Here is a 27,295-nt window from a genome sequence, read left to right as displayed (position 1 = left end):
GGTATGATGTTGAATAAAAATATGCACATTATAATTAATTGATATTTATAATTAAAATCATTTATCTTATGGCGCACATTTAAATAAAATGAACTTTAATATTTGTTACGAGAATGGAAGTGCAAATAATGGCAAAGATAGACATATTATAAATTTTCTCTTCGTCCAATTCTCCGTCAATTGCTGACGATCTCATGATATAAAAACGTTGCGAGACAGCAAACGTATTTTCAACCCTTCAGGCCGTAAGTGGTTGTAATTTTACAACCATCCTTCGTTTAGATTTATATTTATGATCAACTGTATAAAATCGATTGCTGTCTTATCTGAGAGTAAGCTATTACTTTCTTTCAGCCTAAAAATTTCCAAAAGCCGAAAACTTCCTGGTGTTTATATTTTTGCGAAGAGACAAGTAAAAAAATGTTGGCGCTCTTTATATATGGAAGCTTTATTCTATCAGGTACGCACTATTCTAAAATCTAAAGAAATTTATGATTGAATTACTTCATTTGAAATTTTATTTAATGATTTTCAAGTAACTTGAAATATCTTAATTACGTCACATAAAAATAACGCAGATAGAGAAATTTTCAACTCTTGTTTTGCAGTGACAGGTCATGGAGGACATCAACATTCACTGGATCTTCCGGAAATATCTGAAAATAAGGCTAAATCTTTTTTAACTTATAACCACATAAAAAGTTCGGCTCGAAACCCTGCCTGGTGCATGTCAACCCTTTACGAGGGATGGTGTGAAATAAACAAACAGTATTGTCAGGTAGGATAGAAAGTCTTGCGACGTAAATAATGGTTTCTATAGAGTTATGAAGGTTTTAAAAGCAATTATCATTATAATTTTGATCCTGAATAATGCAAATCCTTATAATTAATCTAAACCAGTCTCTTAATTATTAATGAATAAAGAATCATTCTTTGAGTATCGTGAGGTAATAATTTTGGTCGGGGCGTGATCAAATACAAACAATTCCGAAGGGCCTAATTAGTGAAAGATCTGATCGAAATTATCACGTCATTATATTCAAAGAATGATTTCTTATTACTTATTTATGTAATTTTCAGTAACTGTACGAATAGATATTAGAACGTTGACATATATGATATTTTCATTTTTTTTAAATCATGAGCCCCGCTTGCGCATACGTCATTTGAATTTACTGGACTCTACAATACAATTCGATTCGTATGCTATCATAGACAAAGAAACTAAAAATGTAAATATAAGGGTATATCTACCATGCATTATTTTATATACTGTGCTTATTTTGGGTCATGCTGGCTAAAACAAGCCTCAAACCTCAAACTACTCTTCTAACAAAAATATAATGAAAATTGTGAATATTAGCTAGCCCCACCCTAATACCCCATTTATTATGCTGCATGCGTTCTGACCAGTAGCGTATGTTTGGGATAGTTTTGTGGGTTATTGTTATATTGATCCTTATTTATGTAATTACTTTAAAGATAAACTACTCAGTCTCCGAACTCTCCTCTCTGAACACAGATAAAAATTATATTCTGAGAAGGGGGATATTAACAAAATCCAGGTATTTCCTATATGCACTGCACCATTAAGCTAGGTTACAATGTAGTTCTGTCAGTTGTTACCTTTATTTCTAAAGAATTCAACTTCTTCGTCCGAAGCCCCTACCATGTTCAGACAGGCACGTAGCATCGATTTTAAAAGGGGGAGGGGGGAGTCTCATTCAAAAAATCTTGACAAGAAAAAAAAAGGGAATTTTGATTTTTCCAATTGATAATTCAATTTTTTATATGTAAATTAAAAAAATAGTTGCTGCGAGAAAACGTGGGGGGAGGGGGCCTTAATCACATTTAACCCTGTCTGCCTCCTAATTATATTTATTTACTATCCCTTCATAGGTGTAAATCATAATTTACAATCATAGAGACTGAATTTTTGCACTTCGTCCAGTTTTGTGCGTTCATTCGCTTTTGGGTGAAGGTTCTTTATTTTCTAACATGATAAATCAGTCGATTAAAAAGTATTTCATAGTATTTGTTTGAATTCTTACGGTTATTTAATTAGCAATATTTTTCGCTATGTCAAATATAGTCTCTTATTTTTTATTCTTTGTTTTATAAATTACACGTTAGTCCTACCTTGAAAATGTCTAAAGCGGCCCATATTTGGGAGACAGAGCTGTTTGCTGTTGTCAACGACTGAATAAATATGCAATAAAACTATTTGTAAAAGAAAATTTAGACATTTGGATTCACTTCAATTTTGAAACAACGATGATTGATCTTGCACTAAATCATCAATTATCTTACATCAAGAATAAAACAAACAAAATTAATCAAGAAAATATGTATCGTTTTTTATTTATGTCAAAATATTTTGATTTGCATTTTGGTTAATTACAAAAATGCGTAATTCAAATCTAAAGTGTATATAAAAAGAAATACCGTATGCCCAATCTAACGGATCCAATTTGCCACCATTTCATAAAATATATACCGGGAATGTGTTGGAAAATCTGAAATGAGCATGGTTTTTTTTTTCAGTTTTTAAACTCGTACTTTTGCAGTAATCTTTATCAATTAACCCTTTGTTATAATACATTTATACAAAGTGATTTCTTGTAAAAGATATATCAAGAGAACACGAGGGAGGAAAAATGTTCAACACCATGCTCCCCCGGCCAGGACTGTGTGTTGACAATCCCATGTCCTGCCCATTTTAAGCATGAATGTCTTGGTGAGAACTTCTCAACTTCTAGTTTATATTGTTGTAATTGGTAAAGCAAAATAAGCTGTATTTTTTTTTTTTGAATTTAATCCATTTTTCTGCAAAATCCTGCTATGATGATTATTCTGAGTGTATCCTTTATGATAAAAAAGATTAAAATACAATTAAATTACCTGTATGAAAAAGTATGAACAACAGAAGTTTATGAATCATCATTAGGGTCTTCCGTCTTCAGCGGAAGACCCTTCTATTATTCTTCGGTTTCTTTTTCAATTCTATTATTAAGGTCTTCCGTTTCCAACGGAAGACCTTCTTGTTATTCTTCGGTTTCTTTTTCCCTATTCTTATTAAGGTCTTCCGTTTTCAACGGAAGACCTTATTGTTATTGCTTTGATTCTTTTCCTCTATTATTATTATTATTCTTTTTTTTTTCTCCCACGTTTTCTCAAAAGTGCTTCAGCCGATTTTGATGAAACTTTCAGATCTTATTCATGACAAAATTTGTAAGAAAATTACACGAGATTTTTTTGGTTGTCACTTCCGGTACCGAGTTATTTAAGATTTTATGTTTTTGCTTGTTCACAATTTTTCTAAAAAAGTATTCAAGATAGGACTGTCAAATTTTCAGAGAAGGTAGAGAGTGAACGGCCGCAGTGCCCTTCGCATATCCGAACGTCTGTCGTCACTTCCGGTCGTCACCGGAAGGAAATGAAAAACCTTAATTTTTCAAATTTTTAAACTTGAATTTTATGAATGTTTTTATTCGATAGAGACGTCTAAAACACTTTAGAATATGAAATTTGTTTTAAAATCGATCAAAGCATTTCTGAGATTTTGAGCTCAAAAGTTCTGAAGCGAGAGTCCGCGTAGCTCAGTCGTTAGAGTGTTGGACTTGTGCCCAGGCGACCCGGGTTCGGTCCTCGAGTGCCGATTATTTTTCTTTCCTAATTTTTTTTTCTTTAACGATTTTATCTTTAAAATGGTGGTTTTTATTGTTTTCCGTTTTATTTTTATCATAAATAAAAATAACAACAGCTTTTTAGTACAAATATAGTTCTCGTTTCTGTCAGCAGTTTGCTTAATTCAGACGCTCGTCGCATCGCCGGCATCAAATCATGCCGCCAAAGTGCCCCTGCAGTACGACCGCATTAGAGTTCACTGAGTCGCTTTGCCGGCATCAAAGAAATGCCGTCATCTCCATGATTGTATACACACAACATTTAGCAATGCACCAACGATATTCTACATGGCTTTAAAAATTAGTATTTATTCACATAATTATATAGATACACGCATGCATGTATACATGCGTTTATTGACATATGTTGCTTATATGAATTTGATTTCCTGAACACTATAAAACACTATGAAATCTCTCTCTCTCTCTCTCTCTCTCTCTCTCTCTCTCTCTCACCCTGACAACCGGGTGACTGCGATACGGTGTGAAAACTGACCACTCTTGTATCTGTGTTTGCGCCTATGTATTAACAGATGTAAACACCGATCGTTGAAATACACTGTTAAAACAAAGAGTATGATTATTCACTTTTGATTTATAAAAATCATTACGGCAGGGTGGATTGGGATTATAATCATTTACAATCAGTCTTATAAAGTTTATATTTATTTACAAAAGTCTACATGTACATGTTCGCCCAAAAGCGGGATTAGTGATTAAGCAGCGGGGTCAATAATTCATAAATTTCCTGTTATTAACTGATTGCTTATAACACTGAGTGTTTAGACTTAACACTGGGGTATCATCACACAGTGTTAGTCGGCAAAGATAAACTTGAGACAAAAAGAAAAATAATCGATGTATCAAAGAAGCAGATAAAAAAAATTAACAATTTCTTTACCATATCGATTTTTGATAAACTCATCTCTCTCTCTCTCTCTCTCTCTCTCTCTCTCTCTCTCTCTCTCTCTCTCTCTCTCTCTCTCTCTCATTATAGCTAGATAAACAATGAATGTGCATATCCGTATAAATTAGCCTAGCGAAAATTTTTATCTGGGTATAATATATGTATTAATTTTTTAAATCGGAATTTGAATTAATTACTGTAAATTCCTAATTAAACGCGAGGTATTAATATCCGCGTAAAATCGCGAGAAGCCCGTCTCGCGAATTCTAAAATCTCGCTTTTAATTTTCGGACAAATGTAAACTACATGAAACTATGAAAATATTTCGGCATTCGCGATTTGATGGAAAATCGTTGAATCGCTGAATTAAGTACTCGCGTAAAATAAGGAATCTACAGTATTCTCCCCTGGAAATAAACCCGTTTTGAGACACCTGCAAAGGCTGTGTGTTCTAATCTCGCTGGAGCCAAGATTTCTTCTTTCTCTCTATTTCTTCTCTCCTTTTTATTTAATTTTCTAGCTAAAATATTCAACATAAAAGGGTTGCTGGATTATAGTACAAGTTGAAAAACACTCTTCAATTAAGATTTAGACAAAAACAGTCATTTATTATTAGGGTCTTCCGTCTTCAGCGGACGACCCTTCTATTCTTATTGTTATTAGGGTCTTCCGTTTACAAAGGAAGACCCTCTTTTTTTCTAAGGTTTCTTTTTATTACAGGTTATTAGACCTGTTCTAAGGTCAAAAGACCTCTTATTGATATGAAATAAAATGTGGCTGGTCCTTAAAACTAGGGATCCAATGGGGTGTATAATCCTTCATCCATCGCTCTTTTAGATCACATGTGCATTTCCTGATAAGTTTTGTTGATGAAGATAAAAGACAAGCCCATTTCCTCTTCTAAAAAGCGGACGGAAGACCTCCTCGTTGCTCGCAACGAGATCGTGTCTAGTTATTATTCTTTTTTTTTTCTCCCACGTTTTCTCAAAAATGCTTCAGCCGATTTTCATGAAATTTTCAGATCTTATTCATGACAAAATTTGTAAGAAAATTACACGAGCTTCTTTTGGTCGTCACTTCCGGTACCGAGATATTAAAGATTTTACGTTTTTGTTTGTTCACGATTTTTCTCAAAAAGTATTTAAGATAGAACCTTCAAATTTTCAGAGATAGTAGAGAGTGAACGGCCGCAGTGCCCTTCGCATATCCGAACGTCCGCCGTCACTTCCGGTCGTCACCGGAAGGAAATGAAAAACCTTAATTTTTCAATTTTTTAAACTTGAATTTTTTTTATGTTTTTATTCGATAGAGACACTGAAAACACTTCAGAATATGAAATTTGTTTTTAAATCGATCCACGCATTCCCGAGATTTTGAGCTGAAAAGTTCTGAAGCGAGGGTCCGCGTAGCTCAGTCGTTAGAGTGGTGGACTTGTGCCCAGGCGACCCGGGTTCCGTCCCCAAGTGCCGATTATATTTCTTCCCTAATTTTGTTTTGTTTAATGATTTTATCTTTAAAATGATGGTTTTTATTGTTTTCCGTTTTATTTTTATAATAAATAAAGATAACAGCTTTTTAGTACAAATATAGAGCTCGTTTCTGTCAGCAGTTGGCTTAATTCAGACGCTCGTCGCATCGCCAGCATCAAAGACATGCCGCCGAAGCTCCCTTGCAGTACGACTGCATTAGAGTTGACTGGGTCGTTTGCCGGCATCAAAGAAATGCCGCCATCTCCTTGACTGTATGCACACAACATTTACTTAACAATGCACAAACGTTATTTTACATGGCTTTAAAATGAGGACTGATTAGTATTTATTTACATAATTATATAGATAAACGCATGCATGAATACATGCGTTTATTGACATAGGTTGCTTATATATTGATTTCCTGAACACTATAAACCACTATGAAATTCTCTCTCTCTCTCTCTCTCTCTCTCTCTCTCTCTCTCTCTCTAAAGTATAACTGTTTTAGCATTTGAATAAGAACTAATACAAGTAACATGCAGTAAATTGGATAGAGGCTAAATGTACATTGCGTACAAAAATTATACATGTATTTATTTTAAGTTACGGGATAATGTCTATGGATTCAAATAATTTGAAATTCATTGTTTAATGATTGTCTTCTTACTGATTGGAAGTCAACGCTAAAAAGTCATTTTTATTACAGATGGTGAACTTTTTTCTTTCTTTTTTTGTGCATATCTATATACTAATACAAATCTGTTGCCTGTCTGCGATTAAGAAAAACCTCCGAAGTTTATACACGTAACTATACAAACGAACGGGTGACTGCGACAAGGTTTAAAATTGACCACCCGTTTATGAGTGTTTGAGCCTAAGAACAAACAGATGTAAAAAAAAAAATCATCTATAGTTACATCTTTCAAACAACGCTTATACATTGTTCTAACATATTTATTTTATTTAGAAATTGTACATGTGTAATATGTGATATTTAGAATTTAATAATTTACGTTTGATATAGAAGTCACCGACCGACCCCCCCCCCCCCCCCTCCCAATTCATAAAATCATTTAGTTTTTCTGGTTTGTTCCCGTTTTGCACACATTTGAAAATTTGGTATCAAAAAAATGTGTGCGAAACGGGAATTTGTCCAGGTGAGATAATTGCTTAATTGCTATAGTCTGTATTATAAAACGGGGGTATGGACAAGAAACAAGAACACATTATTTGCACTGATATTTAATATATTTATTTCATCTTACAACACATGTCATTTTTTATCATAAAGTATTAGACTATTAAATATTTACATCATAATAAATACACGCTCATTTATTGCAATTGATACTCATGATAAAAAAAAATCATAGGACAATAAATTAAGCACATCTATTTTTACATTTAAATATATGTTTTCTGAAAATATAAATGCACAGTTAATGATAGTTTATACACACTGACGGATCATCCAAGGTGAAGAAGATGAGATGCCGCGTCCAAGTACTCCATGATGTGTATATCTCCATCGATGATTCTGTTCTTCAGCTGGGTCAGTCGTTGGTCAATGCGTCGATACCGGACTTCTTGTGCTCTCTGCTTGGCTCCTGCTGATGTCTGGATGATATCCGCTTCGTTGTTGGCTTGGATGCAGCTTCGTTGTTGGCTTGGATGCACTGAAGAAGGCTGATGAGTCTGTAGATGTTCGGATGCGCGGCGTTTAGCTGTTTGTTGATCTTGGAATGCCATCCTTCTAATATGTTGTTGGTCCTAGGTCCAGTGTTGTCGAAATGGTTCCAAAAATTTAACTGCACATCTGTTCCTTCAATCCACTGCTCTGTAATCTGGCCTAATTTTACTTGTATTAATAACAGAGTTATGAAGCTTTTGGCATTTGAGTTTCAATTGTCGTGTTTGACATGTACTGTAAAAAAAAATTCTAACTCCCAAGCCCTTCATTCAATCCTAATGAAAATTCTTGAAAATGAACAGCGGACCACATTCTTATCGTCTATTAAATATGCAGCTGATTGAAGAATTAAGACGAAATTCCTTAGATTAAACGACGCTTATTGCCTATACGTGGAAATTAAATTTACACAGTACACGCACCGACCCCCCCCCCCCCTCCTTCCTATTCACAAAATCATTTAGTTTTTCTGGCCTGATTTTACTGGATCTTTCATTTTGAACCTTTATTTTCAACCTAGTTCAATTCTAGATTACTGTTCTAATGACCAGACCTAATCGTTCATTTTTAAGAGAGTTATGATTTTTTGGGCATTTGAGTTTCGATTGGCGTGCTTGACATGTACTGAGGAAAAAAATGCTAACTCCCGAGCCCCTTACTCAATCCTAATGAAATTTTGTGTAAATGTATCTCGGACCCCATTCTTATTGTCTGCCAAATATGCAGCGGATTGAACAATTAAGAAGAAATTCCTGAGATCAAACGGCGAGTATAGCCTGTACGGGGACTTAAAATTTTCAGAGTACAAGGGATGTAAGCAGCCGCGTAATATTTCTGTTGCATGTATATTTCTTGTTTTCCATTTTGTCTGTATCTACGATAGCGTGTGAACTACTTATGAATGTTAGAACTGTGGAAATTACTGTCATCAAATTTTTACCGAATAAATTTACGTGTTACTGATTTCGTTATTTCTACATTTATAAAGATTTTATCAATCCTGTTGAAATAAAACAGTCAAACATAATAGTAAACGTCACAAAAAAAAAATTCTCAATACTGAAATACATGGGTAAAATGCATCAGTCATTGTTTTAGGATTTGCCCTAATTGTTGTTAACCGAATCCGAGATTCACGCCTCAAAATTCTATTTTCGATTTATTTACGACGAAAATCAAGCTCGGGTCTTTTCACCCCCCTCAAGACACAAACAAGCATCAATATTTCAAATGACCTCGCACTGTTATACATGAGCGGAAGACCCTTCTATTCTTATTGTTATTAGGGTCTTCCGTTCACAAAGGCAGACCCTATTTTTTTTCTTCGATATCTTTTAATCACAGGTCATTAGACCTGTTATTAGGTCAAAAGACCTCTTATTTAATATGAAATAAAATATGGGGATGGTCCTTTAAATTAGGGATCCAGCGGGGTGTATAATCCTTCATCCATCCCTCTTTTAGATCAAATCTGCATTTCCTGATATGTTTCGTTGAGTAAGATAAAAGGCAAGGTCATTTCCTCTTCTAAAAATCGGACGGAAGACCTCCTCGTTGCTCGCAACGAGATCGTGTCTAGTTATTATTATTTTTTCCCCTTTTTTTGTGCACGCGATTTCTCAGAAACGGCTCGGCCGATCTCAATCAAATTTTAGGATGTGATAGATAGTGGTCTGAACTTGATTGGAAATTTTTTGTATTGATGACGTCACATCCGTTTTTGAGATATTGAGATTTTTCTCATTTTTATATGGGTATTTTGTCTTCTGTTGTTCTCCTAAACTATAAGAGATATTAAGCTCAAATTTTTACGGTAGGTAAAGGAAAGATTGAAGTTTTGCATGATTGTTGATTTGTATGTTTAGCACTACTGGCGCCAAAGCTCGCTATGGCTCGAAAATTGACATCAAAAAAGCGTCGTGAATTTTTGTGTTTTTCTCTCTTTATCTCTTTTCTGGAAAATATTTTGTTAAAACATGTAATGTAAAAAAGGTTTATATTTACAAGACCTTTCTGCTGATATCAACAAAAAGGGGCTGGCCCCTATTATTAGGGACCTAAAGGGCTCTAAACTCTTTTACCCATAACTCTTTACCGAGGGATATTTTGTAATAAATTATATAAGCAAATATGTTTATCTTACAGATATGAAGCCAGGCAGTAAAACGATTTTCTCATATGTTACGTAATTAGGGATTTTTAGGGGTCAGAAGTCCAAAACTTTGACCACCTATATCTCAAAACGGAAAAATATTTTGAAATGCAGTATAAAAGAAAAGATGCTCAAAATGATGTCCTTAACACCATGCAACCTAAAAAATTTGGTTCAGCGGCCCCAATAAGGAGATAAGGGACCGGCCCCTAAAACATTCTTTCTCAGATATCTCAAGAATAGTAACGAATTTCTGAACACTTGTTGAACAAAATGTCTTTATAATTGAATGACTTTTCATTTGATACCAAGAAAAAGGGGCTAGCCCCTAATATTAGGGACCTAGAGGGCTCTAAAGTCTTTTTACTATAGTTCTTTCCTGGGGGATATTTTGTAATAAATTATAGAAGCAAATATGTTTATCTTACAGTTATGAAGCCAAGCAGTATAACGATTTTCTCATATGTTACGTAATTAGGGATTTTTAGGGGTCAGAAGTCCAAAACTTTGACCACCTATATCTCAAAACGGAAAAATATTTTGAAATGCAGTATAAAAGAAAAGATGCTCATAATGATGTCCTTAACAACATGCAGCCTAAAAAAATTGGTTCAGCGGCCCCAATAAGGAGATAAGGGACCGGCCCCTAAAATATTCTTTCTGAGATATCTCAAGAATGGTAACGGATTTCTGAACACTTGTTGAACAAAATGTCTTTATAATCAAATGACCTTTCATTTGATACCATGAAAAAGGGGCTAGCCCCTAATATTAGGGACCTAGAGGGCTCTAAAGTCTTTTTCCTATAGTTCTTTACCGAGGGGTATTTCGTAATAGATTATAGAAGCAAATATGTTTACCTAACAGTTGTGTAGCCTAACATTATAATGATTTTTCTCATGTGTTACGTAATTAACGATTTTTAGGGGTCAAAAGTCCAAAAATGTGATAACCTATATCTCAAAAAGAAAAAATATTTTGAAATGCAGTATAAAATAAAGATGCTCAAAATAATGTACCTAATAACATGCAACCTTACAATTTTTGTTCAGCGGCCCCAATAAGGAGATAAGGTCCGGCCCCTAAAATATTTTTTCTCAGATATCTCAAGAACGGTGACGAATTTCTAAACACTTGTTGAACAAAACTTTTAAACTTGAAACAAAATAGTATCAGGCACTTAAAATGTTTATTCCTCTTTTCCTGTTTTAAATCATGTATAGTTGTTAAATAGCAAAATCAAGATCGAACATAAATCTCAATTTCTAAAATCAGACGGAAGACCTCCTCGTTGCTCGCAACGAGATCGTGTCTAGTTATTATTATTAAGGTCTTCCGTTTCCAACGGAAGACCTTATAGTTTTCGTACTGTTTCTTCTTATTAAGGTCTTCCGTTTTCAACGGAAGACCTTATTGTTATTGCTTTGATTCTTTTCCTCTATTATTATTAAGGTCTTCCGTTTCTAACGGAAGACCTTATTGTTATTGCTTTGATTCTTTTCCTCTATTATTATTATTATTCTTTTTTTTTTCTCCCACGTTTTCTCAAAAATGCTTCAGCCGATTTTCATGAAACTTTCAGATCTTATTCATGACAAAATTTGTAAGAAAATTACACGAGCTTTTTTTGGTCCTCACTTCCGGTACCGAAATATTAAAGATTTTACGTTTTTGCTTGTTCACGATTTTTCTCAAAAAGTATTTAAGATAGAACCTTCAAATTTTCAGAGATGGTAGAGAGTGAACGGCCGCAGTGCCCTTCGCATATCCGAACGTCCGCCGTCACTTCCGGTCGTCAACGGAAGGATATGAAAAACCTTAATTTTTCAATTTTTTGGACTTGAATTTTTTTTATGTTACTATTCGATAGAGACGGTCTCAAAACTTCTGAATATGAAATCTGTTTTAAAATCGATCCACGCATTCCCGAGATTTTGGGCTCCAAAATTCTGAAGCGAGAGTCTGCGTAGCTCAGTCGTTAGAGTGGTTGACTTGTGCCCAGGCGACCCGGGTTCAGTCCCCGAGTGCCGATTATTTTTTCTTGCTTATTTGTGTTTTGTTTAACGATTTTATCTTTATAATGATGGATTTGAATGTTTTCCGTTTTCTTTTTGTCATAAATAAAAATAATAGCGGCTTTTTTTTCAGTACAAATATAAAGCTCTCTTCTGTCAGCAGCTCGCTAAATTCGGACGCTTGTCGCGTTGCCGGCATCAAAGACATGCCGTCGAAGCACCCCTGCAATTCGACCGCATTAGAGTTCACTGTATCACTTTGCCGGCATCAAAGAAATACCACCATCTCAATGATTGTATACACACAACATTTAGCAATACACCAACGTTTTTAGTATTTAACATGGCTTTAAAAGAAGGGCTGTTTTGTATTTATTCAAACAATTAGATATGTATACATGTATACATGCGTTTATTGACAAATGTTGCGTTTATATTGAATTCCTGAACACTAAATCTCTCTCTCTCTCTCTCTCTCTCTCTCTCTCTCTCTCTCTCTCTCTCTCTCTCTCTCTCTCTCTCTCTCTAATACACAACGCTTCGTGTTCTTCTACCTTTTAAACCACAAATAATTTAAATGCATGTTCACTGATACTTTGTAAGAAAATAATTCAACTCATATAACTGGGTTTTTTTTCTCAGTTATATTGATATAGATAAAAAGAATATCAACTATCCTTTGATTTAGCATTAGTGCGTAAAAACAAAAAGTCGAAATATTATGCAACGTTTTAGACCGATTTGAACGGTATATTTTTATTTCTAAAAAAAAAATTATATATACTAGCGTTTTAAAAGATTAATACAGTTAGGCGTGTTTATTTCTGTTAATTACTGCGTGGACTCTGATGAAATAACAAGCCAGACTTCAACACATTAAGACGATATTCACACCTTGCTTGATCAACCTGTCTTATTCTCACCTTGTTGGGGATCGTGCAGGAGGCGAAGCCTCCAGAATCTTCGGTAATTACAATTTCAGATGTAGATAATAGATACTTATGAAAATTAAAAAAATGAGTTCTTTTTTTTATTCTTGAAAAAACCCCTGCAGTTTCTTCGTTATATTTGCCCGATGATTATAGGATGTACGTGCACCGGGTTATATATGTTGCAAATGCGGAAAGTTCACAAGGGAGGTAGTAACAAGTCGGGGTCTGCCTTGAAGCCCCCACTTGCCAGTGCAGGCATGAGTCCGGCAAAGGTAAACAAATGGAGGGGATGCGTCTGGTAATCGAAGCATATGTGTAGAATCCGCTTTTGAAAGCCTGCATGTGTACTAAACAAATATATAACCCCTCCCAACCGATCTACAATATGCCGAGTTTCTTAATGTTTTTATTTTGCCGTCTTTTTACAAAAGGATTTTAAAGAAGATAGGAGAGGGGATAAATTAAGATAGCGCAAACGCGCACTTGGTTTAGTCGTAAAATACAATAATATTTTTAATCTATTTTTTTATTACATCTATTAAAATATATTTTAATGCAAATTTGCAAAACCATGCACAATTTCTAACTATATTCAGTTTTTAATATATTTAACAAACCATAAGAATCGCATTGAGATTATGGCGAAAATATGGATCCCAGACCAACATTATAAGAGTTCTAAAAATGACACTATTTGGAGGTTCTGATAAGTACATACATATATACCCAATATGAATCAACATATTCAAAGTATATATATATATTAAACATAATTTAAATGATGATATGTAATATATCTGTTGTTTTAAATATATTTATTTTTTTTAAATTGTAAGTTTGTTGATATTTTGATATTCAAAATCTTATCTGTCCGTGTATAGACATTTTACACGCCTCACTTGCGCAATCCGAATCATCTTTAGTACGCTTTACTATAAATGATGTATGACGTCAGCTTGTTTACATAGTGGAAGTAACCTACGCTGTTCAGAGTTCTGCAAACTTTCATCTACGCAACTGTTTACCTAACTGTTCTAAGAATTACGAAATTTTTAGAACGTTTTCCCAGCTCAAGAAATCACTGTAAGTATCATGAATATGTGTTGCACATCGAAAATAGCTGTTTCAATGCTTTTGAGGAATTGCAGACGTTTAGGCCCCAACATGTTTAGGCCCCAAGACGGTTAGCCCCAGGTAAGATGTTAAGGCCCCAAGATGTTTAGGCACATGTTGTTTATAATAATAACTGATAGTTAAAAGAACATGGCTTTTAAGCACTTTTGAGCCAATAAATGCAATTTACTTTGATTTGTAGTAAACATACAATGGCGATCGGTTTTTAGAACGCAGTTCGCAATTGAATAGTGAACTACGTTCTAGAACGCAGTTCGCAATTCAAAATTTAGAATTCATATTTGGGGCCCGAAATTTTCAGGGGCATCTACTAGTGGTATTTCACTACCACTGTGAAAATATGGTGATGCAGCTCTCTCTAGTTTTTAAGAATCGGGCTAATATGCAATTGAATAGTGAACCGCGTTCTATCTAGAACGCAGTCCGCAATTCAAAAGTTAGAATTCATATTTGGGGCTCGAAATTTTCAGGGGCATCTACTGGTGGTATACCACTGCCATCATGAAAATTTGGTGAAGAAGTCTTCTCTACTTTTTGAAATTTTGACCTTTTCGCAATCGATTAGTGAACTGCGTTCTTGAACGCAGTTCGCAATTCAAAAACTTGTATTTGGGTATGTAGATGTATATTTTAATAAATAGATTATTACAGTCAGTTCAAGCATATCTTTTACAACATACACCATAGCATAGCATAGCATTAAAATCTCATAGCATAACATTGAAATCTCATATCATAGCATTGGAATTTCATACCATAGCATACAATCTCTTAGAATCGCATTTGTCATATCATACCATAGCATAGCATACAATATTATTTTTACTCGGTTTTAAATGTTTTTATTGAAAAAATAAATGTTTACATGATAGATTTGTGGTACACTTTATCTTCTTATTATTTTACTTCGAAATGTGTGGAACTCTTCTGTGTATGGAGGCGTTTTTGTTCAAATCTCATAGCATACCATAGCATAGCATAGCATAGCATACCATATCATTAAGCCCTTCATTTAAATTTCTTATGGCATAGCATACAAATCTCATAGCATACCATACAAATCTCATAGCATATCATTAAAATCGCATACCATAGCATAGCATTAAATTGTAAAAGATATGCGTGAAATGACTGTAACATTATTCTCTGGTATTTCTTTGGCAGGCAAAACAAAAACACATCGAGATCATTTATATTCTTTTATTATCAATGAAAAACAAAATCATTGAATAAACAAGCAATCATTTTAAGCATATCATGTTAAGTATACTGTAGACGTGGGAAACATTACGGTGTTTTTAATTTCACTATGTTCACGGTCAGACAATTTTCCGTGAACATTTAGCCACCGTGAATATATTCAGCTGTGCATTCACCATCTCCGTGTAGGCCGCCATTACAGATAATAAGCTTAAGCCCGGCCTAAGTAACTACTTGTTTATCGTAATCATAGTATATTTAAAATTCGTTAAAAATAGCAAGAATGAGTATTACATTAATTTAATACAATTAATATCGTAATTAAACAATTTTTATAACGGAATATTCGTTTCATCTTTATCTCTGCGGCCCTATCGAAGCCATTGTGAACACGGGTACTAATTTTCACTTATTATCTCGGACATCTCCCTAGGGCAAAAGCCCCTGTACAACCATGAAGTTGTTTGCGATCGGCATCCATCTTGAACAGCTCATTTTAGGATTGATTGGTTATAACGGTGTACTTCTTTCTAACAGATTTCACACACGTTTCCCCCATAATTTTCGTGCCCAAAATATCAAATGCGCATTTTACACCAGTGCTTATTACATTCGACACAAACATGTTTTATTATTCTCATAGCACTTTACCTAAATAAGGCTTTGATTTTACGTTTTACAAAAGAAAATAACAAAATTACATGATGCAGGTTCATCACTCATCAGATTATTTATAATCAGGATTTACTTTTCTAGGATAAGAAATCGATTATCAGTGAAATTAAAAACACTGTGAAAGGTACTTATACAGGAAATCGTGAAATTTTAGACACATGAAATTAAAGACGTTTACAGTATATATATATATGCAGTAAAAATACACATTAACCACCTTATAAACCACCTTGTAAATGAAGTTTTAAATAATAAAATGTAAATTATAATTAACTTAGACAAATGTATGCTGGTGCCTAAACCATTATTCATTTAAAAAATAAAATGAAAATTATAATTAAGTTAGAAAAATGTAGGCTGGTGCCTAAACATCTTGGGGCCTAAGCGTCTTATCAATGAAGGGCCTAAACATCTTGGGGCTACCCTTTTGAGCTGCTAGCGGCAGAAGTACGATGTACTTCTGCTGCAGAAGGTTGTTGAACTTAGCTGCATTTTAATTGCAATAAATTGTGAAACTGTAGAGAACGGGTTTTTTTTGTTAATTATCTATATTTTTTTCTAAAAAATTTATACAATATTCCTTCAAAATGGTAAGGAAGCTGGTGATGCATGTTAATCAAATGCTGGACAACTCCCCCCTTAATGTCCTTCTGATCATTTACAGCTTCGCTCTCATATAGAGTATCCCAAATTATTGCTTCCATCATTTTAAGCTCACCGAGACGAAGTCATGGGGAGCTTATGCTATACCCTCGGTGTCGGCGTCAGGACCTGGTTAAAGTTTTTGTTGCAGGTCCTGTATCTAAGTTATTACTTGTCCTATCTTCACCAAACTTGCATGGATGATGCATCTGGACTTATGGACTTGAAAGACTTGGATGCTGAATCTGGGTCCTAAATTTCAGATATATTTTAATCGAATTAAACAACGGGTTATATACACATCATGGCATTAATACAACTTGAAAACATGTTGATTACCGAATATCAGAACATGATTAACGATGCTATTTTATATGAATTATGGTTATAATCTAGGGAAAGCATGAGATGTTTTATTCATAGTGTTTAGTAAGGACCTGTACCGGGAGTGAAAAAGTTGCCGATTTATATGAAAGTTTTCATGCCATAAAATCAGGTATTGTTGTCTTGAATATTGCGTACCAAAGAAATCAAATAAAACGCAGCTCATTGAACCTTTATAAGCAATAACCACAAGCAAAAACGTATATATACTAGCGGGATAGGAATCTTTAATTCTATATTCGCCATTTTTACTTCCCATGCTAGCATGCGAGCCTTGACAAGTTTATAGAACTATGTTCAATCCCAGTAACATATAATGGTTTTTAAAGTGATCTGGTTCGACCATCGTTGGGGAGGCACTGTACCCGAGAACTTGTGTCTCAACTGGTTAAAAGCACCGAATGTTTTACCAAAGATCACACATATTTTCTTTTAAAGTTTATATTTTCAAGCACTGCGATTGGATCAGCTACTCGCAGCTGCAGCTAATCATAAAATGAAGCTTGTCACCAAGTTTTCGTAACGAAATCTGCCAAGGGTTTATGGGGAGCAAAGTGGACCGAAAACCCTTGGCTAGCGAAGATGTTCTATTTTGGGTTGTGTATTGAAAGCTGAAGCTGTTGAGGGGGCACTTCAAAACAGATAATCTGGACATTTTTCATATTAGAATAGCGGATAATGTTGTTTGCATGAGCACAGAGGTCTATATGATTATTGAAATATTAAGTGACAGGTGGTGGAAGCAAAAACTTGGGACAGAGTATAGTATATGATGATTCCATTTCACTTATAATTATAATCACAATATCGTAATGGCTGCAATGCCTTTGTCTGATTGCTAATTGATAATTAAATTGGTTATACTCATAGCAATTGAAAGTAATAAGTTAGATGTTCTATTTAGATTTCATATGTTTCCTAAATTAATTCATTGGTTTTTTTTCAAGAACATTTTATACATGTATTTGTTAATAATAAATAATTCAGGAATTTTCAACAAAATGAAAAAATCCGATATATTAACCACTTAAAAAAAAAATTCTCAAGGAGCACCAATGGAACAGACTGTAAGGAATTAAGAATGCTGCAAAAAGAACATGTGAGGAGTTAAAATAATATGTTTTGATTTTTTCCCACTTTATAACAAGTAAATTTTAGTCAATGATTAATGACCTACTAGTGATAGTCAAGGACTTGATTACTTGTTGACATCCCTATTCAAAATATTTTTAATTATTAAGAACTGCAATTCTACCATTTGGAATATTATTTATCGAATAAGGAATCATTCTTCGAGTATTATGAGGCGATAATTTTGGTTGGGGCGTGGTCAAATCCAATAAAGCCTGAATGGCTGTATGATAGATTTGACCTCACTTCGACCGGAATCATCACCTCATAATATTCAAATAAAGAGTCTTTATTACTTATACATGTATTTATATTGTTTCCAATTTCTACACTTTAAAACAACATAAATTAAAGTCACTATTTCTTTATGTAGCACCTGTTATGTATTACAATGCAGCCATATGTTTCTTGATTATGCTATAAGACCTGCCCATTTTGTGTCACTCATCATTTATGAAATGATTATGTTTTATGCTTCAAAATTGATTCGTAAGGCATAAAAAAGTTGTTTGTTATCACTTTCCTGACCGACCCTAACTTTTTTACGCCGACTCAAAACTTTTATTACGGGTAAAAGAATTTTGATGGAAAATCGTTTATTTGCATTTTTATCCAATTTGGAAGAAAATTACTCAAAATTTTGGTCACAAAAACGCTTGTAGCAATTACTCTTTTCAAATCAGTGTAACTCAAATGTTTTGTTTCAAAATGGGTGTATATTTCCTTGTGTTGTAGATACATGTATTAATAATACTCTCATCACTGGCAGAGGAAGTATTTGTCTGATATATTATATCATTTTTGTGTTTTCTTTAGACCAGCTTAATAGTCAGGAAAGATATTAAAAGTATTTCTCATTTTTTACCATTCAGCAGTGTCAGTATCTAACTTGCATGTATGGATAATGCAATATTAAAGGAAAAAAAATATTTGAAAAATTTTTTTCAGCATGAAAGCGGAAACAAACAATTATTTTTTTTTTAGGCCAAATGATATCACAGACAAATACAGTAGAAAATATAAATGTTATGTATTAAAGCATTTACTTTTAGTTTTTGACACAACTACCACTGAAACAGCACTGGCTTAAATATTTTATTGACTTTATAAAGCTACTTTGATTAGAGTTACATGTAGCTGCTTTTATTAGACTTATGGGTAATGTTACTCAGGTGAGCAATGTGACCCATTGGCCTCTTGTTGAATACAGGATAGAAGTGTATATATAAGTTAGTTCTTTATACAAAGTACAAACATGTGTTTAAGATGGTAGTGTGTATTTTCATTAGATTCAGACAATCTTTGAATTTTAGGGCATATACTGAAAGAATTTGTAATTGAAGAGTTTTTGTTTGTCATTTAATCATGAAACTTGAAAACTTTAGTGATTTATAAATTTTTTTAAGTGGACATGTATTTCTAAATAGTACGGATTTCATTTTGTTTAATTAATAAACAGCATTGTTTGTTAACGGGAAAGAATTTTAGAAAAAGAAAATGTTCTATTGTATAATGTATGAAATGTGTTTTTTAAAATTGGAGTAGAATTCTCATGGTCTAAGTTTAGAATTTTTGTTCTTTTTTTTAGGACACCTTAATCACTCAAGTGACTTATTGCCATCTGTTTTTGTTTGTCATGTTGTTCGTCAGTTCCAAACTTTTAAAACATTTCTAACTTCTTCTCTGGAACCACTGAACCAATTTCAACCAAATTTGGCATATAGTATCTATGGCTGAAGGGTAGTAAAACTTGTGAAATTCATGGCCCCTGAAACCCCCCCACCCCACCCCTGGGCCTGAGGGGTGGGACTAAAACCATCAAAATTTATGCAATCATTAAAAAATGTTCTTCTTTACGCCTGGATCTCAAGCAGTCGAACTGCTGGCATGATTGTTATAAACATTGAGCTCTCTACCAAAATTGTGAAATTCATAGCCCCCGTGTCAGGAGTTCTTGCTCTAGGGTTGGGCTCTAATGATTATATAGTGAAAATACATTAATTCTTTTAAAATCTCCTCTCCTGCTCCTGGTATTTAGACATTGAACTTAGTAATGGCACATAGTTATGATGAAGAAGAATGATTCCTAAAAAAAAAATGAATTTTATGGCCCCTGGGTCAGGGGTTCTTGTGTTAGGGCAGGGTTCTACTAATTACCTAGTGAAAAAACAGTAATTTTTTTAAAGTCTTCTCTGCTCCTGGATATTAAGCCCATGAACTAAGTACATAGTTATCATGAGGAAGAGTGCCTCTTTCAAAATAATGAATTTCATGGCCTTTGGATCAGAGGTTGTAGTGTTAGGGCACGGCTCTTATGATAATATAGTGTAGGGTGGTGTAATTTGGACCGATTATTATTAAGGTGTTCAGCTAACCAGTCTTCTAGCAATTGTCAAGTTGGCAATTATCCAGATTTTTTTTCTGCACTGCCATATAAATGCACATAAGAAATAAGTTTCTTAAAGTATTAAAAGGTTTTTTTTTTTCATTTATTCAACTAAATTGTACACTAAAACCAAATGGTGCCTTCCTGGTTTTTGACAAATCATTGCAAATATATAACATTTAACATTGCTTAATCAAGATATGGTGGTAAAAATACGATAAGGTATAAAAATTCACCAAATATGATATTAACTAGGTTTTCCCTAACATTTTATTTGGAGACCGTACCCGATAAAAATTAAATTTATGTAAATTTAATTTTTGTTGGACTCGGTCTCCAAATTAAATGTAAGTGATAAAATTGTCATTTTATTGCAATAAGTAAACATGATATTGCACCTGATTTGGTGGAGCATTACACAAACGGCAGATCGACGGATGTGGTGTTGGTTTGTTTGCAAACAACCATACCATAGGTAATCTTGTTTCAAATGGGAAATGAAATTGATAAAAGTAAATTTTATTATATTTAGGGGTTTGCTGTTAATCAGTTGTATCCTCGCATTCAAATAATTTTTTGATAGACGTTTGACTAGATTTTATACAAGACGGTATGGATGAAAACATCCAGACTTGCTATCAATGACCAAAATTTTCTTAATCAGTAAACAGGTTAAAAGTCTTTTGAACAGGTCTATGTCCAAGTAACTTTAAGTCCTACTTAAACACACTTAATATGTTAAATTGATCTTGAGATGTACACTAACTAGACATAATAATATGATGCGAGAGTTGCCATACTTATAAATCACGTTCGTCGAGGTGAGCTTCATAATCTTTGATTACCTGTGTTTAAAATATGAAGTTTTTTTTGCAGATCGATTGTACATATATCAGAATGTTCATAGTGCTTGGGTTTTGAAAGCTCAAGTGAGCTTTATTGATCACTTTTTGTCCAGCGTCCGTCTGTCTGTAAACTTTTACATTTTTGACTTTTTCGCCAGAAGCACTGGGCCAATTTTAATCAAATTTAGCACAAAGCGTCCTTAGGTAAGGGGATTCAAGTTTATTAAAATGAAGAGCCACGCCCTCTTTCAAGGGAAGATACTAAAAAATAATAGAAAATTTGTTGGTATTTTTCAAAAATCTCAAAAACCATTTGACCAGAAAAGCTGCAACTTGTGTGAAAGCATCCTCAGGTAGTGTAGATTCAAGTTGTTCAAATCATGATCCCCGAAGGTAGGGTGGGGCCACAATTGGGGGGGGGGGGATTATTACATAAGAAGATATAGATTAAATCTTTAAAAATCTTCTCTGAAACTGATCAGCCAGGAAAGCTGAAACTTGTGTGGAAGCATCCTTAGGTAGTGTAGATTCATGTTTGTTCAAATCATGATCCCCAGGTGTTGAGTGGGGCCACAATGGAGGGTTGAATTTTACATAGGAACATATAGAGTAAATCTCTAAAAACCTTCTTCTCAGAAACTGATTGGCCAGAAAAACTATTACTTGTGACGAAGCATCTCAGGTAGTGTAGATTCAAGTTTGTTCAAATCATGATCCCCATGATGGGGGGATTCCAATTTTTCAAAGGAAAACATTTAAATTATTCATAAAAACTCAAATGTTCTCAAGTTAAGAAGTTCTTATTTTTATCAGAGATGAGCATAGTTCTTGTACTTTGAATTTTTTTGTAATTTATTAGAAAAATACAACAAGATTTTTATTTTGCACATCAATTGTACATCTATTGGAAATGTACGGAATCCCGTTCAGACGGTTCAGGTCATACTAGTATCTTAAAATGGCTGAGGATGCATGCCAAACCTAACTACACTTAAGGGATAAATCCATTGCACTATAAAGCTTCAAAAAGGATTTCATCAGCCCTGTAATTATAATGCACATCAATGTACAAAAGCCACACTGCTGTTACTCAGGTGACCAATTAAGCCCATGGGACTCTTGTTGAACTTGAGCCTAGTAACAATACATTTGGAAAGAAAATTACGTCGTCTTAAAATTACTTTCAGTCCAAGTTAAGGGTTTAAGGGAACATATACTCCTTCAGAATAATGAATCTTGAATTTAATCACCACTGTTTTGGTTTTTTTCTTGTCATTTTGTAGATGCCGAAACGTAAAACATTTGATGGCAGGAAGCAGAGGGAGAAACAAAAAATGAGAATGAGGGAGAAGAGACAGCAGTCTCGGTATCCAGACACTCCTCCCAATGAGCTGGTTGTAGAGTCCAGTGTTTCTGTTGAACCAGTGGATGGAGCAATCTCTGCTCCCCCCAGTAATTTTCTGGGGCAGGTTTCCATGGGGTTTCCTAATAGTAAAAAACCCCTGGCCAGAGTGCAGGCCTCTCTTCGCGAGAGAATGCACTCACCTGCCTCGAGGTTGCCATCTCCTCGAGGAAGTCGTCTGTTTGTCCGTGAACAGGACAAGGCACCGTCCCCTGACTCCCCAGCGTGGGTTTGTGCTCCACCGAGGGCACCTGGACTGGACACCGTGCACGTGTCTGGTCCAGCAGGTCAGGCGCAGCTGGATACCTCCAGGGAGGAAGAGACCAGCAGTATTCTAAAAGATGAGGAAACCTTAACGAGAAACAAAACGGATACTGAACGAAAAACAAAACGTATTCTGAACGAACACAAGATACTAGAAACTATATATGAGAACCAGAACAATGATATATCAGAGGAAATATATGATGAGATATCAAAGAATATATATGATGAGATATCAGAAAGTATTATAGAAAACCAGTGCATTAAGATATCAGAGAATATGTATGACAGCCATAATGAGATATCAAAGAATCTTAATGAGAATGAAGAGAGTGAGGTTACAGAGAATATGAATGAAAAACGTGTAACTGCCATACATGTGAATCTGTATGAGAATCAACAGACAAGGACAATGAAGGATATAAATGGCAAAATAGAAAATGAGAATGATCTTGAAGTAAATAAAAATGCTGGAAGAGGGAGAAAGAGGCAAAGGAATGTTATTGCATCACAAAGGAATAACATGCTAGGAAATCTCAATGACAATGAATTTGCTTGTGGAAAAAATTTGATAGTTAAGGCTAATTTTCCAAGTAATGAAAACTTTAATTTTGTCTCAAAAAAAGTAATTCAAGGGACTTTTCATCAGGGAGACATAATGTTTGGAGAAAATGCTGGTACTCAGTGTGTTGCAAATTGTCTGGCAAGTATTTCTTATCACAAAATGAAAAACACAGTGTATTGGAGATCAGAAGACATGGACCAGATACTTATTACAGGCAATGAACTGTACACATTTCTGCAAAGAAGTTCATCTATAAATAATACATACTTGTTGGTAGAGGAATTACCACAACTTTTTGAATGTTTTGATATGTCATATGTTTTCAAAGCAGATGAGCCACTGACCAGTGTGATTTTGCCAAGTGATGAATTGAATTATGCAGATTTTCATGCCTTGCCACTGAATGAAGCATTAGAAATATCTCTTGGAGAGACAGATGGTTGTTTTGTTTGTTATGGAGGAAACTCTTTTTTAATTGGCAAATTTGAACATGGTTTTTTTCTGTTTGATTCTCACTCAAGGTCTGTTAATGGAATGGTGAATGAAAATGGGAAAAGCACAAGAATTCTTCTAGCTGATCTGGGACAGGTGTATATGCATGTTCATTCTTTAGCTATTTCAATGGGATACTCGTCGAACGTGATTTGTAATTTAACTGGGGTGTATTGCAAAACTGCTGTTATGACAGACACAGATAGTAATTTTGAATCACTTGTTAGGACTGTTGATGCAGAGAGAGAGTCAAAAGGGAACAATAAAATGTTGAAGAATGATGATTTTATGATTTTATCTCATGAAATCGAACGGTTTATGTTTTTGCCTCTAAATGAAGATGTCAAAAGGAATCTGTGTGAACAACTGAATGTTCCTTTAATGTGCATTGAAAATGAACATATCTCTCAAGTTGTAGAAAAAGAATTAACTTCACCTGCAACAGAAAAAGAAATTATTGGAGATGGTAATTGTTTCTTCAGAGCAGTTTCCTATAGTGTATCAAACTCAGAAGATTTTCATAGTTCCATTCGAAGTGCTGTTTGCGGACACATGATGACAAATCAAGAGTTATTCAAAACATTTTTACGTAATGGAGAGGGGTCTATTGAGAGTCATCTTTCTGCTTCGTTGATGAGACAAGAAGGGACATGGGCAACTGAGGTAGAAATTTTGGCTATGGCACACTTTTTGAGAGTTGATATTTTTACATATTCTGGAGGTCAATGGCTGAAGTTCTCGGGGGACATGGTTACCAAGTGTCTGAACAAAAGACGTGGAGCAATTTATTTGCATCATTTACATCAAAACCATTACAATGTTGTGATTTCTATGCATGTCAACTTGGAAAGAAATGAAACAGTACTTATGCATGAGAAAATTGAAGAACATTTTATGCAAAGGAGGAATATCAGGAAATCTTCATCAAGATTAACCTCTTATGAAAAGAAGAAAAACATAAAGAGAGAGAAATATAATCAGAACCCAGTACTACGAAACAGAAAATTAGCTGCAGCGGCTCTTAAATATAGAGAAGACAAGTATTACCAATCATTTGTGAAGGAAAGATACAAGGAAAAATATAGATCTGATACCAAATGCAGAGAAAGAAGTAAGAAGTTGTATGACAAAAATCGAGATGTTAAGAGAGAGATAAGCACAGAGAAATACAGAAGAAACACTTCGCATAGAGAAGATGTAAAACTGAGAAGCAAAGAGAAGTACAGAACAGATCCTGTACACAAAGAGGAGATGAAGAAAAGAAGTACAGTGAAATATCAAACTAATGCAAAGCATAGAGAAGAGATGAAAAAGCGAAGTATAATTAAATACCAATCAGATGAAAAACACAGAGAAGAGATGAAAAAGAGAAGTATAATTAAATACCAATCAGATGAAAAACACAGAGAAAATGTTAAGATTAGGAGTAAGCAGATCTACAATAGTGATGAAGCTCACAAAAAGCGTGTAAATTCTGCAAGTATTCGGAGATACAATACTGATGAATCATACAGGAAAAGAAATCTTAGGAAAAGGTCAATGAAGTATGAAACAGATGATGGCTTCAGAACAAGAGCTAAAGTCTATAGTAAAGAAATGTATGCATCAAGTTCTAATGTCAGATTAAAGAAAAAAGATGCATTAATACAGCAAAGAAGAGCAAAAAGACAAAAACTAGATAACGAAGAGGAAGTAGCAGCCTTGTTTAGGTGTAAAGTAAAGGAAGGCATTAATTACATATGTTGTTGTTGTAATCGGCTCTTGTTTGAAAATCAAGTCCAAAGATGCAATCCCCCATCTTATGAAAAGAACACAGAAGGAGCATCAGCAGCCGAAGTCTGCATACAGACAAAATATTTGCATCAGTGTTCAGAATTTTGCCTTCCGAACTGTACAAGATCATCATTGTGGATTTGCTTTACCTGTCATAGGAAGATTCTAAAAGGAAAAATTCCAGCAGAGGCGACCGTGAACAATTTGATTCTGGAAGATATTCCGAAGGAACTTTCCGACTTGAATAGCCTCGAAAGACACCTAATTGCATTACAAATACCTTTTATGAAGGTAATGGGGCTTCCTCATGGTGGTCAGAAGAATGTTCATGGACCGGTTGTTTGTGTGCCATCAGACATGAAAAAGGTAGCAAATCTACCGCTGAAGGAAGATGAAAATTTGTTGTTGCGTGTAAAATTGAAAAGGAAATTAAATTACAAAGGACATTTTGAATATCAGTTTGTAGACCCAAAGCACGTTTTTGCTGCCTTAGATTACTTGAAACAGAATAACAAATGGTATGCAAGTGTTACAATAGACAAGAATTGGAAAGAAAATGATTTTGGTGAAGAAGTTACAGAAGTAACTGATGAAGTACAATTAGATGATGTAGAACACCAAGAATTAGCTACTGACACCTGTTTACAGCCACTGGATATTGCACAGGAAGTTTTAGATCATTTCTTTGATGACATATACAGTATTGCACCTGGAGAAGGTAAGAATCCTGTTCGCATGTTGCAAGAACCAGGAAATGAAGCTAAATCCTTTCCATACCTTTTTCCTAGCGGAAAGTTCTCATGGAATGACGATAGGCCGGAAAGGATAACGTTATCTAGATATTTCAACAACCGGTTAATGAATGCAGATAACCGATTTGCTAAAGATACAAGTTACATTTTTTTCAGCCAGTATTTGTCAGAACTGAATCAAGTAATAGAGAAAACTCAAATCTCAATTCGAAAATCTGTCACAAAGATTGGGAGTGATAAATTAGTTACACCAGACATGTTACAAGATCCGGAGACCCTTTCAAAGCTGTTGAGAAATGACGAGGCATTACGCTTTATGCAGCCTATTCGTGGAACACCGGCATATTGGTCTGCAGCCCAAAAAGATCTCTTTGCAATGCTGCGGCAGTTGGGAATACCTACATGGTTTTGTTCGTTCTCTGCTGCTGAACATAGATGGAATGATTCTATTAGAACAATATTACAACAACAGAATGATCACAGAGATCCAGATTTGTTAGATTGGTCTGAAAAAAACGAAGTACTAAAGAGTAATCCAGTTACTGTTGCAAGGATGTTTGAACAGAGATTCCACGTGTTTCAGAAAGATGTCATTTTATCGCCATCGGAACCAATTGGAAAAGTTATAGACTTTTTTCAGAGAGTTGAGTTTCAACAAAGAGGATCGCCTCACATGCACTGCTTATATTGGGTTGAAAACTCTCCTAAAATTGATCAAGATGGCGAGGAAGCAGTGTGTAATTTCGTCGATAAATATGTATCTTGCGCAGTTCCTTTGGAGGAGGAAGATGCTGAG

The 27,295-nt window shown here is 34.5% G+C and overlaps 1 pseudogene; it reads left to right on the top strand.

Moving 5' to 3' along the window:
- The first annotated feature begins 226 nt into the window (after positions 1-226).
- LOC128188892 (collagen alpha-5(VI) chain-like) overlaps positions 227-27,295 on the top strand; it is a 40,703-nt pseudogene continuing 13,634 nt past the window's right edge.

This window comes from Crassostrea angulata, chromosome 6 (assembly GCF_025612915.1).
Source record: "Crassostrea angulata isolate pt1a10 chromosome 6, ASM2561291v2, whole genome shotgun sequence".
Taxonomy (NCBI): domain Eukaryota; kingdom Metazoa; phylum Mollusca; class Bivalvia; order Ostreida; family Ostreidae; genus Magallana; species Magallana angulata.
The sequence above is the reverse complement of the archived record's forward strand: the minus strand, read 5'-3'. Positions and strand labels throughout refer to the sequence as shown.